The sequence below is a fragment of the Oncorhynchus clarkii genome, chromosome 11 (genome assembly GCF_045791955.1).
Source record: "Oncorhynchus clarkii lewisi isolate Uvic-CL-2024 chromosome 11, UVic_Ocla_1.0, whole genome shotgun sequence".
Lineage (NCBI taxonomy): Eukaryota > Metazoa > Chordata > Actinopteri > Salmoniformes > Salmonidae > Oncorhynchus > Oncorhynchus clarkii.
In genome coordinates, this window is record NC_092157.1 from 12,909,736 (window position 1) to 12,921,112 (window position 11,377).

General features: G+C 41.6%; 1 long non-coding RNA gene across 1 annotated transcript; it reads right to left on the reverse strand.

Annotated features, from left to right (window-relative positions):
* Nucleotides 1–436: 436 nt before the first annotated feature.
* Nucleotides 437–9,688, reverse strand: LOC139420218 (uncharacterized). The gene is made up of 3 exons (XR_011635480.1): nucleotides 9,629–9,688; nucleotides 6,911–6,982; nucleotides 437–591 (listed from the first exon to the last, which is right to left on the reverse strand). It is a non-coding gene; the product is annotated as an uncharacterized lncRNA (long non-coding RNA).
* Between the last annotated feature and the right edge of the window lie 1,689 nt (nucleotides 9,689–11,377).

An 11,377-nucleotide genomic window follows, 5' to 3' on the forward strand; every position in this document is an offset into this window, starting at 1 on the left:
TGCAGGCATTTCCATCTACTAAAACAACCTAAAAGTACACAACACTAACTACCACACCAGCAGAGGAACAACTTGAGCTATGTTGTAGTTTGTATTCCGTTCCCGCCCTTCAGACAAATACTGCACATATGTGACTGACCAGAGTTCGAATCCAGGTTTCCCGAGTGCGACTGTACTATATTAGCCCTTTGAGCTAAAGCCTAGGCATTAAGTCGGGGAGCTAACACAACTCTCCATTTTTCATAGAAGGTGACAGATCATGCGAGCGTGGTTCACTGAACCAACCCTGTTACACACAAAGCAACTGGCCTTACCTTTCCTGGCCCTGGAGAAGACCTTGACGCTGACGGGAGAGGTGGAGTTAGAGGTAGAGTCCCTGGAGGAAGAGCGGAAGATGCCGCTGAAGCTCAGGCGACGAGAAGACTTGGGTGGGGAGTCCTGTTGGGACGAAGGGTAGTGGAAGATGGTTTTGGGGGAGCCTGGGCTGTTCTTGGTCCTGGCAGGGGCTGACTTGGGACTGGAGGGCCGACTGAAGGGTCCCCGGGTGAAGAAACCTTTCGTCGGGCTGACTGAGTGGCAACTCCCTCCACCCTGAGGGAGAAAACAAAGAGTTAACCAATTGCTTTCTAGTTCATGTGTTTTTTCTACTCTCTTTTGACAACACAGCCCCACAGCAGCGAGCTGCGAGAGTGACGATTTAGATCCAGACTATGTTTGACATTCTGTAATATTCTGTCAGTGAATATTTTCTAAAGACATCATTTCCTTGTTACATCAGTCCAGAATCTACTGAACCATTTTTTATCTAGTGTAATTGTGCATATTCTGAAGTTACTGTGGCAAGACATTGATGTAGGTACATCACAAAAAAGTAGCCTGAAACTCTAATAAATACAAAATGCACAATTCTATATAGCTATTCAACTACTCAAATGTTATTTCATGCCATTCCTTATTAAGAGGAAATAGCTCCCACTATCTGTTTTAAGAGATAGATACAATCAAGAAAACATATTAAACCTGGTTTTCTATCACTCTGCATTCATGGGGGTGTCCAATCTTCAATACACAATGACAGGGATTTTGTGAAGCCTAAAAAATGGGTTCAATGTCACAAATATGCTGTCCTGACTTACAAGTTTCTTGTAATGTTTTCCTGGTCAGATAGATAGAGCATTGATTATTAGCAGGACTACGAACTAGAGCTGGGAATATAAACCAAAGGTTATCGATACCAAACAAACCGATCACTTATCATGGACAATTTGCTGATATAGTTCATTCCAATAAATAACCTATAGGGCCCTACTAGAGAAATGTGAAGTTTGAAATGTAATACGTTTGCTATGGGTGTTTGTTGATGGGGAAATTGATATCTACAACATTCAAATATGGAGTAGTAGTTACCCCCTCATTAAAGTGAGAATATACAGAAGCTGCAAGTAGCCATGGCGGGGTTCAAGCCCTATAGCACCACAGCGCCACCATTAGGACAATATTTACTAGTTGCCTTTGGATGAGCTAATTCTGTACTCAACATGCCTGCCAAATATCACAACTCAAATCAAACATATCGTGTGATACGCTTTTGATGGGTTTTGGACCCGTTTTTAATGATGTTAACTACTTTAAACGTTCTTTTCCAGAACTATGTGAAGGATCGGCACCAGGTTTGGTATATAGCATCTATAGACGCACGTCTTTAAACGCAACATTTTACAAGACTGTAGCTTAAACAACATGGCCACTATTAGCCAATGAGCTTGAATTAATGTTTTTCCCCATCCAACATCTCCACCATGCAGCCAAACATAACCATACTCTGCAGGTTATTTAGACTCACATCCCTGAGCACGTGTGCCAATTCCATGACTCTGAGTCAAACAGATCATTAAATATAAATATGTGGCAATTATAGCGCCACCATGTGGTGGATCTGATTGTTCTTGTATACGTTGAGTCTTGACAGCGTTTGGAACATGCATATCAAGTGTTGTATCAATATGAATAACCATGTCTGATTTATATGCATTTATGTACCAGGTCACTCCCACTTTAATGTTTATTAGTCCATATTAGTCCTTGTTGCTTGAGGTACTTGCCTAGAAAATGTTATATTGGGAGACCTTAGTCCAGAGATGCTATATGAAGGTTTGTGCAGATCGGTCATTTGGTGCCAGAGTAGCTTTGTTGCTTGATCCTCTGAAAAGGGAAAGTGTAGTCGGAATGGACTGGTTATTCTTGCACTGTAATGCTGGTTTTGAACTGTAAACCACTAGGCCTATTACTCTGACTGAGAAAACAATATTTATTTACTTCATTTGATAAGTGTCCAACCCTTTCTCATGTTCAGGTGTTACACAAACATGCTGATATACTCCATTTAAATGACATTGCAGCCTCATGTTTTTGGGCTATGTCCAAACCTTAAGCCAATCCCATGGCAGAATTAGGAAAACAAAAAACATATGTACAAATACACACACACATGCTTGTGCACAAACACACACTGAAATGTGTGTAAAAAAACAACAACAAGCCTGAGGTGAGGACATAATCTAAAATAACAATCTGGAAAAAATATGCGAAGCAATGCCGGGGCTATATTTACTATAAACAAACCTACTGTTGTGTATTAGGTACAGTTCAGCAACGAGGTAAAGCAACAGTCAGTACGAGAAACCATGGGAATAAAATAGGATATGTACTAAATATACTAAAACCTTGGGAGGGGAATAATCCACCACACTCTACATCCTTGAAAGCTATCATCTTATTTATCTTTCTCTACAGCCTTCACTGGTTTCCTTGGTGTTTTTTTCTGATTGATAGTCGTCCCTGTAGCTTCCGCTTCAAATCCAGTAAAAAAGGGGTTGGACCTTCATGCTCCAAGGTGAGAGATGGAGGACGACACAGAGAGGATTCTGTCTGAGATAAGACTTAACTCATAAATATAAACACTGACTACACTAGAAGGGAACCACTATCATTGCATTTTCTGTTGTTCACATCCCAACACACCCTCACCTTCAATCAGGCAATACTGCACAAGGTTATGTTTTGGCAGATGTGCAACTTTGGTTTTAGAAGTGGGGGGGGCATCAAATATATATATATATATATATATATATATATATGTATTTATTTTTATCCGGACAAGCACATTCCAATGATAAAACTGGGGGGAACAAAAATGCAATTTCAGAATGCAGTGAATATTGTGCTCCAGTGAAAGTTGTGCTCCTGTGTATAGGCCTACCATACATCAGGGTTTCATCTAGCATTAGGCAAGGTGTGTGGCCACCTCGCATCTAGCTCTCTTGCCCTCCACTTAAAAGAGTTTGGCTTCTATTGGTTTCAACTGATCATGTTGGTGCTAGGATGTTGCTTGGCCTAACAACACAAAGAGTTAAGAGGCTTCATTCCAGACCAGGTTATTAGAACACAGTGTAAGACTGGTAGCCTAGCGGTTAAGAGCATTGGGCCAATAACCAAAAAGTCAATGGTTTGAATGTGCCATTGTACAAGGCACTTAACCCTAATTGCTCATTTAAGTCATTCTGGATAAGAGCGTCTGCTAAATGACAGAAAATGTAAGAGAATGTAAGTGTAACCAGTGTTAAGAAGCAGTACGGCTGGTTGGGTTGTGTATCGGAGGAGGCATGACATTCAACCTTCGTCTCTCCCGAGCCCGTACGGGAGTTGTAGCAATGAGACGATATGCCACGAAATTGGGGAGAAAAAGGGGTAAAATTATAATAAAAATAAAAAATTAATTAAAAAAATAGTAATATTGGAAACACCTAAATGAGAACAACGAATTAGATTATTGATTGGATTGAATTGCACCACCTGGGAGATCTTCAGTCCTTTTATTGACAGGTAGACATCTCTGCCACTTTATTAATTGAAAAATGTGTGTGTGCACTGCATGCACGTACACACGCACACCTATCAGATTGTATTTTAGTGAGTTTGTGTGTGGGAGTTCAAAGAGAGGCCACCTTCCTCAACTGTCACATCTGCTCCCACTACGCCCTCTGGTGTCCATCCGGTGTTGTCTCTCTGTCTCTCTCTCTCTCTCTCTGTCTCTGTCTCTGTCTGTCTCTCTCTCTCTATGTCTCTGTCTCTGTCTCTCTCTCTCTCTCTCTGTCTCTGTCTCTCTGTCTCTCTCTCTCTCTTAACCCTAATTGCTCCTTTAAGTCATTCTGGATAAGAGCGTCTCTCTCTCTCTCTCTCTCTCTCTCTCTCTCTCTCTCTCTCTCTCTCTCTCTCTCTCTCTCTCTCTCTCTCTCTCTCTCTCTCTCTCTCTCTCTCTCTCTCTCTCTCTCTCTCTAATGGGCTTTATTGGCATGGGAAACATGTGTTAACATTGCCAAAGCAAGTGAGGTAGATAATATACAAAAGCGAAATAAACAATAACAATTAACAGTAAAGATTACACATACAGAACTTTCAAAACAATAAAGACATTACAAATGTCATATTATATATACAGTGTATATATACAGTGTTGTACAAATGGTTAAAGTACACAAGGGAAAATAAATAAGCATAAATATGGGTTGTATTTACAGTGGTGTTTGTTCTTCACTGGTTGCCCTTTTCTTGAGGCAATAGGTCACAAATCTTACTGCTGTGATGGCACACTGTGGAATTTCACCCAGTAGATATGGGGGTTTATCAAAATTGGGTTTGTTTTCAAATTCTTTGTGGATCTGTGTAATCTGAGGGAAATATGTCTCTCTAATATGGTCATACATTGGGCAGGAGGTTAGGAAGTGCAGCTCAGTTTCCACCTCATTTTGTGGGCAGTGTGCACATAGCCTGTCTTCTCTTGAGAGCCATGTCTGCCTACGGCGGCCTTTCTCAATAGCAAGGCTATGCTCACTGAGTCTGTACATAGTCAAAGCTTTCCTTAAGTTTGGGTCAGTCACAGGGGTCAAGTATTCTGCCACTGTGTACTCTCTGTTTAGGGACAACTAGCATTCTAGTTTGCTTTGTTTTTTTTGTTAATTCTTTCCAATGTGTCAAGTAATTATCTTTTTGTTTTCTCATGATTTGCTTGTGCTGCTGTCCTGAGGCTCTGTGGGGTGTGTTTGTCTTTGTGAGCAGAGCCCCAGGACCAGCTTGCTTAGGGGACTCTTCTCCAGGTTCATCTCTCTGTAGGTGATGGCTTTGTTATGGAAGGTTTGGGAATTGCTTCCGTTTAGGTGGTTGTAGAATTTAACGGCTCTTTTCTGGATTTTGATAATTAGTGGATATCGGCCTAATTCTGCTCTGCATGCATTATTTGGTGTTCTACGTTGTACACTGAGGATATTTTTGCAGAATTCTGCATGCAGAGGGTATGTCTCTCTGTCTCTGTGTGTGTGTGTGTGTGTGTGTGTGTGTGTGTGTGTGTGTGTGTGTGTGTGTGTGTGTGTGTGTGTGTGTGTGTGTGTGTGTGTGTGTGTGTGTGTGTGTGTGTGTGTGTGTGTGTGTGTGTGTGTGTGTGTGTGTGTGTGTGTGTGTGTGTGTGTGTGTGTGGTGTTGGAGACAGGTGTGCTGGAGTCAGAGCATATCGTCCCATAATCAAGACCTCTACATATACTCAAGCCTGCCATCTCCACGCTGCCAGATCATAATCTCTTATCAGTCAGGTATGATTCTAGCCTTTTGTCTTTGCTCTAGATCCTGTTAGATCCTCTTTCTCTGGCTCCTGTCTCCTGTTCCCCATCTTACCACCAACCACCTTGCTCTGGATATTATTCACCACCATTACCTTGGATTCCCCCCAGGACCTGTTCCCCTGTTTCTTGCTGCCAACTCCAACCTCACTCTACACTCCTGGTTATTGCTACTCATCTGAGCTGCCCCGGTTCTGCACTCCCCATTTGCTATGTTCAATAAACATTTTGTGCATTCATCCCGGCTTCCTCTGCTGAGTCCGCTCTTGGGTTCCCCCCTTCGCTCACCGTAACATTAGCACCAGTACTCTCAGGTCCTGCTCTAACCCAATGACTCAGCACCAGTACTCTCAGGTCCCGCTCTAACCCAATGACTCAGCACCAGTACTCTCAGGTCCTGCTCTAACCCAATGACTCAGCACCAGTACTCTCAGGTCCTGTTCTAACCCAATGACTCAGCACCAGTACTCTCAGGTCCTGTGACTCAGCACCAGTACTCTCAGGTCCCGCTCTAACCCAATGACTCAGCACCAGTACTCTCAGGTCCTGCTCTAACCCAATGACTCAGCACCAGTACTCTCAGGTCCCGCTCTAACCCAATGACTCAGCACCAGTACTCTCAGGTCCTGCTCTAACCCAATGACTCAGCACCAGTACTCTCAGGTCCTGTTCTAACCCAATGACTCAGCACCAGTACTCTCAGGTCCCGCTCTAACCCAATGACTCAGCACCAGTACTATCAAGTCCTGCTCTAACCTAATGACTCAGCACCAGGCTCTTGATTGACAGGTCTGGCTCAGCTTACGTCCTCTGTGTGACTGACCACATTATCCCCACAGAGCAGTCATCATATCAAAGGCGCCATGTTTTTTTTTTCAGTGTGAGGTCAGGGCCATTCCCCGAATTTAAATAGGTAATGATGAAAGATTGAGGTTTTAATCAAGACTATGTTAACTGAGTTGGGGATGCTTTTAATTTATATTTTCCTCAATGAAAACAGAATTGAGGTACCAAATGATGGCTTTTGTGACTAACCCTAGCCTGGTCCAAAACTGTACGTGCTGTAGCCAACCACAGTATCATTGGCACAATCACAAGAGAGGAGTTGGCTGAAGCACATCCAAACTGGATCACCAGGCTAAAGGAACACCAACTATCTCTGGATTTCCACCAAAATAAATATAGATATTTTCTCAGAGCACACTGAGCTGATGAGGGTGTACCTAGGGACACCACTTTACCTTCCGTATGCCGTCCATGTCCATATGGTCGGCATCTCTCTCCAAGAAGGGCATGGCAAACGAGCTGAGGTCCTGCAGAACAAAGAGAGAGCACCAGGTTTAGATGGGCATTAGTGTAAAAAGACCACCACCTTCACCTACAATCATTTATCAGCAAAGTCATACTACGTAAAGTGGCAGAATCTGTTTGCCATGCCACCATTTGTATAACATCAAATTAGATTTCTGAAGTATGTATACTATAGACCCCTTCACGTTTCATTCAGGACTATCCGTAATCATGGCATCCAGCATTCATGTGGAATTGTTTAGAAACATATTATATTCTTATTTACAATAAATGTGACTCCAAATTGGCACAATACATTATTAACCATTAACTTCTATTGGGTACAAAATAATCTGAAACACAACCAAAACAAACAGCAAATGCATCCAACAAGTTTGTAGAGCCACAAGCTTGATGTAATCATTGCGTGCTAGAAATATGGGACCAAATACTTAACGTTTGACTACTTTAATACACATAGGTGGATTTGTCCTAAAATGGTCCCCTAAAATGGGACCAAATACTTAACTTATACAAAAAAGTATGTACAAAGAGTGCTTACTTTTCTAAACGGTTCACACAATATGGATGAAAATACCTTCAAATTAAAGCTGACCGTCTGCACTTTAACATCGTTGTATCATTTCAAATCGAAAGAGTACAGAGCCAAAACAACAACAAAATGGAGCTCACTGTATGTCGTAAAATAAACACACACATTTCTTCAAGATATAAATAAATATTGTTTTAAAGCCCTAAAATAAAGTATACAGAACATCAAGCTTTCTGTTGCTGTGAGGGGGTTACTACAATCCATCTTACAAAAAGGCAAAGGCAAACTTACACACAATGCCTCTCCAAGTTCTTTCTCCATGGAGAGGACTGTGAATGGAGAGTTTAATGGACAACGCTACTCAAAGAACCGCTTGGATTGAGTCCCATTGTGCAGTGTGCTAAACCTCATTAACATGCTAAAGCCCTACTAAACGTGAATCAGCAAGAATCAAATATCACACTTAGAACCCTAGAAATGACCACTGACTCAATCAACAGCGACAAAACAGTTGTGAAGGGGGGTGGGGGGGATCCTGCCAGAGGTCAATGGTGTCACCCAAGCCATGCGAACCCTACTGATCTGTAAAATACACATAGAACATTCTCAACCGAATTGTGTCAGGAGAACAAATCTTACCTAGATACAAATAACTCCTTGTTGTTGATGACAACTGGCTGACAGGTCCAATCTTGAGTCAATCATGTGCACAAATTAAAGCCATCCCCGTCCCTACCCAATAATCTTAATGATGACAGCCACAAATGAATGACATCCTAACTCCCAGAGATCCTCAGTGACATCACAGCCATCAAGGTGACCTTCAGCTCTAGTGACTCTAGTCTGGCCACATCTGTTCAACCTTGATGCCTGCGCCAGACCCTATCTTGGGTCTGCTGTCCACAGTACACACTCTTAAAATGGAAAAAAACACAGCCCAAGACACAACAACTCCAGGTTAGGCCACTCCGCTGAAGGCCACATGACATCTACACACAATGAAAGTCAATTCCATAACATAGTGCTTAATCCTGATTGTATTATTTTGCATCTTGTATCACATGATTATATATTTTAAAAAATAAAGATTGTAGATAATGAAACTTTTAAAGAAATTAAATGTATCCTGAGTCTTACCCTAGGAGCAGTGTTGGGGAAGCCACTCTGAAAATATAGCCTACCAAACTACAAATGACTTCACACTGTAAGTTGAGCTACATTAAAGATACTGTTAAGAAACAGTTTACTGAATCAGTACTTAACCACTACTTCGTGAAAAATGATCATATCGATATGTTGTACACTTCAAATTGCAAAAATAGATCACTCTGGAGTAAAATGTTAACAGAATGTATAATTTAGCCGAGTAAACACAATAACAGTATCATGTGAGAATTAGGTAGGTTTAATTCTGAAAAGTAATGGAAATGATTGCCTAATATTTTCATACACTGATATTTTATTTTCATTTATCAAAAAAAAGTAGTCTACTTCCAGTAGTTAGCTTCTCCTGTAAATGGCAAAAAAGTACTAAAGATTTGAATTCGATTTTGTGCTTTCATTGCAGGCAAGCAGTAACACTGCGGTTTCTACTAATCAACTTATCCCAGTCATCAATCAAGACAGTTATGAATGGAATTTAATTCCAATTATTACATTTATTTAACAGGGACAATGTACATGGAATCAACATTTCTGTAAATGTGCCAGACTTAGCCAGCCAGACAGTTTTGTAGTCATCAGTTTCCATCTGTAGTCCCTGGGATCAGCTGTATTACTGCTTGGTTGGAACAAAAGCCTCACTTACACCTGCCATTGTAGGGCAATATTCCCCACTCCTGGTTTACAACATAGGGGGGAAATAATTCTACATCTGAAAAATAATGGCAAATGGGAAATTGCACCATTAGATCCAGCTACTAGAGTGGATCCAGCAACTACAGTGGATCCAGCTACTATATATTCTGAGCAAGTCCCATTTAGAATCTTGTAACAAAAATACCCAAAGGGACTTTGATTTTTCTTCTCAAGCACACGTTCCAATCCCCATTACCTCTTTGCATAACCTTAGACTAGAAAACAAACCCAACTCAACACTCACACACTTGTAATTTACCTTCTACTCCCAAAGTGCAGAACGACAAGCAAAATCCCCTCTGCTGTGCGTATGGTCCTGGAGCACTGAGGCTTCTTATCAGCATACAGGCAAGAGCAGAATGACAACAAGTGGAGAAAAACCTTCCTTCCCCCAAGAGATGAGCTCACTTTGACCTGTCCTCCAGCCTTGAAAATTAGTCTGAAAAAAACCCTGTCTTTCTGATCAAGAGAAAAACCTATCCCCAGCGATGCTAATCTGTCTGAGCTTTAAAAAACAACTCAAGTCTTATACCCTTTCCATTCTCTGAGCGCACGGCTAGTCCAGTGTTGCCTAACGAGTACTTAGCTATGCTGTAATGAGATAGTCAACAAAAGTGCTGCCTTAAGCGCTTGCAAATCCTATTTGATGAATCTCAGGCCAGTCCCCAGGAGAAGACAGGCTAGACATGCAGGGCCGCGGTGGGGTGGGGGGGGTGGAGTTGCACCTCCCTGAGAGAGAGAGAGAGAGAGAGAGAGAGAGAGAGAGAGAGAGAGAGAGAGAGAAGAGAGAGAGAAGAGAGAGAGAGAGAGAGAGAGAGAGAGAGAGAGAGAGAGAGAGAGAGAGAGAGAGAGAGAGAGAGAGAGAGAGAGAGAGAGAGAGAGAGAGATAGTGAGAGAGAGACCAAGGACTGATCACCCCAATCCACAGAAGTGGAGACAAATTTGATCCCAGTAACTTCTGGGGGATATACGTCAACAGCAACCTTGGGAAAATCCTCTGCATTATCATTAACAGCAGACTCATACATTTCCTCAGGGAAAACAATGTACTGAGCAAATGTGAAATTGGCTTTTTACTAAATTACTGACCACGTGTTTACCCTGCACACCCTAATTGACAAACTCAATCTGGCATGAGGGTCCGCTAAACAAATTGATGGGAAAATGGTTTTGGGAGAAAAACATTCAACATTATAAAATCCATGTACCCAAACAACAAGTGTATGGTTAAAATTGGCAAAAAACACACATTTCTTTCCACATGGACAGGGGGTGAGACAGGGATGCATCTTAAGCCCCACCCCCTTCAACATATATATCAACGAATTCGCGAGGGCACTAGAGCAACCCCAGCCTCACCCTACTAGAATCTGAAGTCAAATGTCTACTGTTTGCTGATGATCTGGTGCTTCTGTACACAACCAAAGAGGGCCTACAGCGGCACCTTAGCCAGTTTGTGCTCTTCTGTGAAGGGAGTAGTACAGAGCGTTGTACAAGATCTTCAGTTTCTTGCCAATTTCTTGCATGGAATAGCCTTCATTTCTCAGAACAAGAATAGATTGACGAGTTTCAGAAGACATGTCTTTGTTTCTGGCCATTTTGAGCCTGTAATCGAATCCACAAATACTGATGCTCCAGATACTCAACTAGTCTAAAGAAGGACAGTTTTATTGGTTCTTTAATCAGTACAACAGTTTTCAGCTGTGCTAACACACTTAAAAATGGTTTTCTGATGATCAAATAGCCTTTTAAAATGATAAACTTGGATTATCTAACAATGTGCATTGGAACACAGGAGTGATGGTTGCTGATAATGGGCCTCTGTACGCCTACGTAAATGTTCCATTAAAAATCCGTTGTTTCCAGCTACAATAGTCATTTAAAACATTAACAATGTCTACACTGTATTTCTGATCAATTTGATGTCATTTTAAAGACCCACAAATGTGCTTTTCTTTCAAAAACAAGGACATTTATAAGTGACCCCAAACTTTTGAACGGTAGTGTA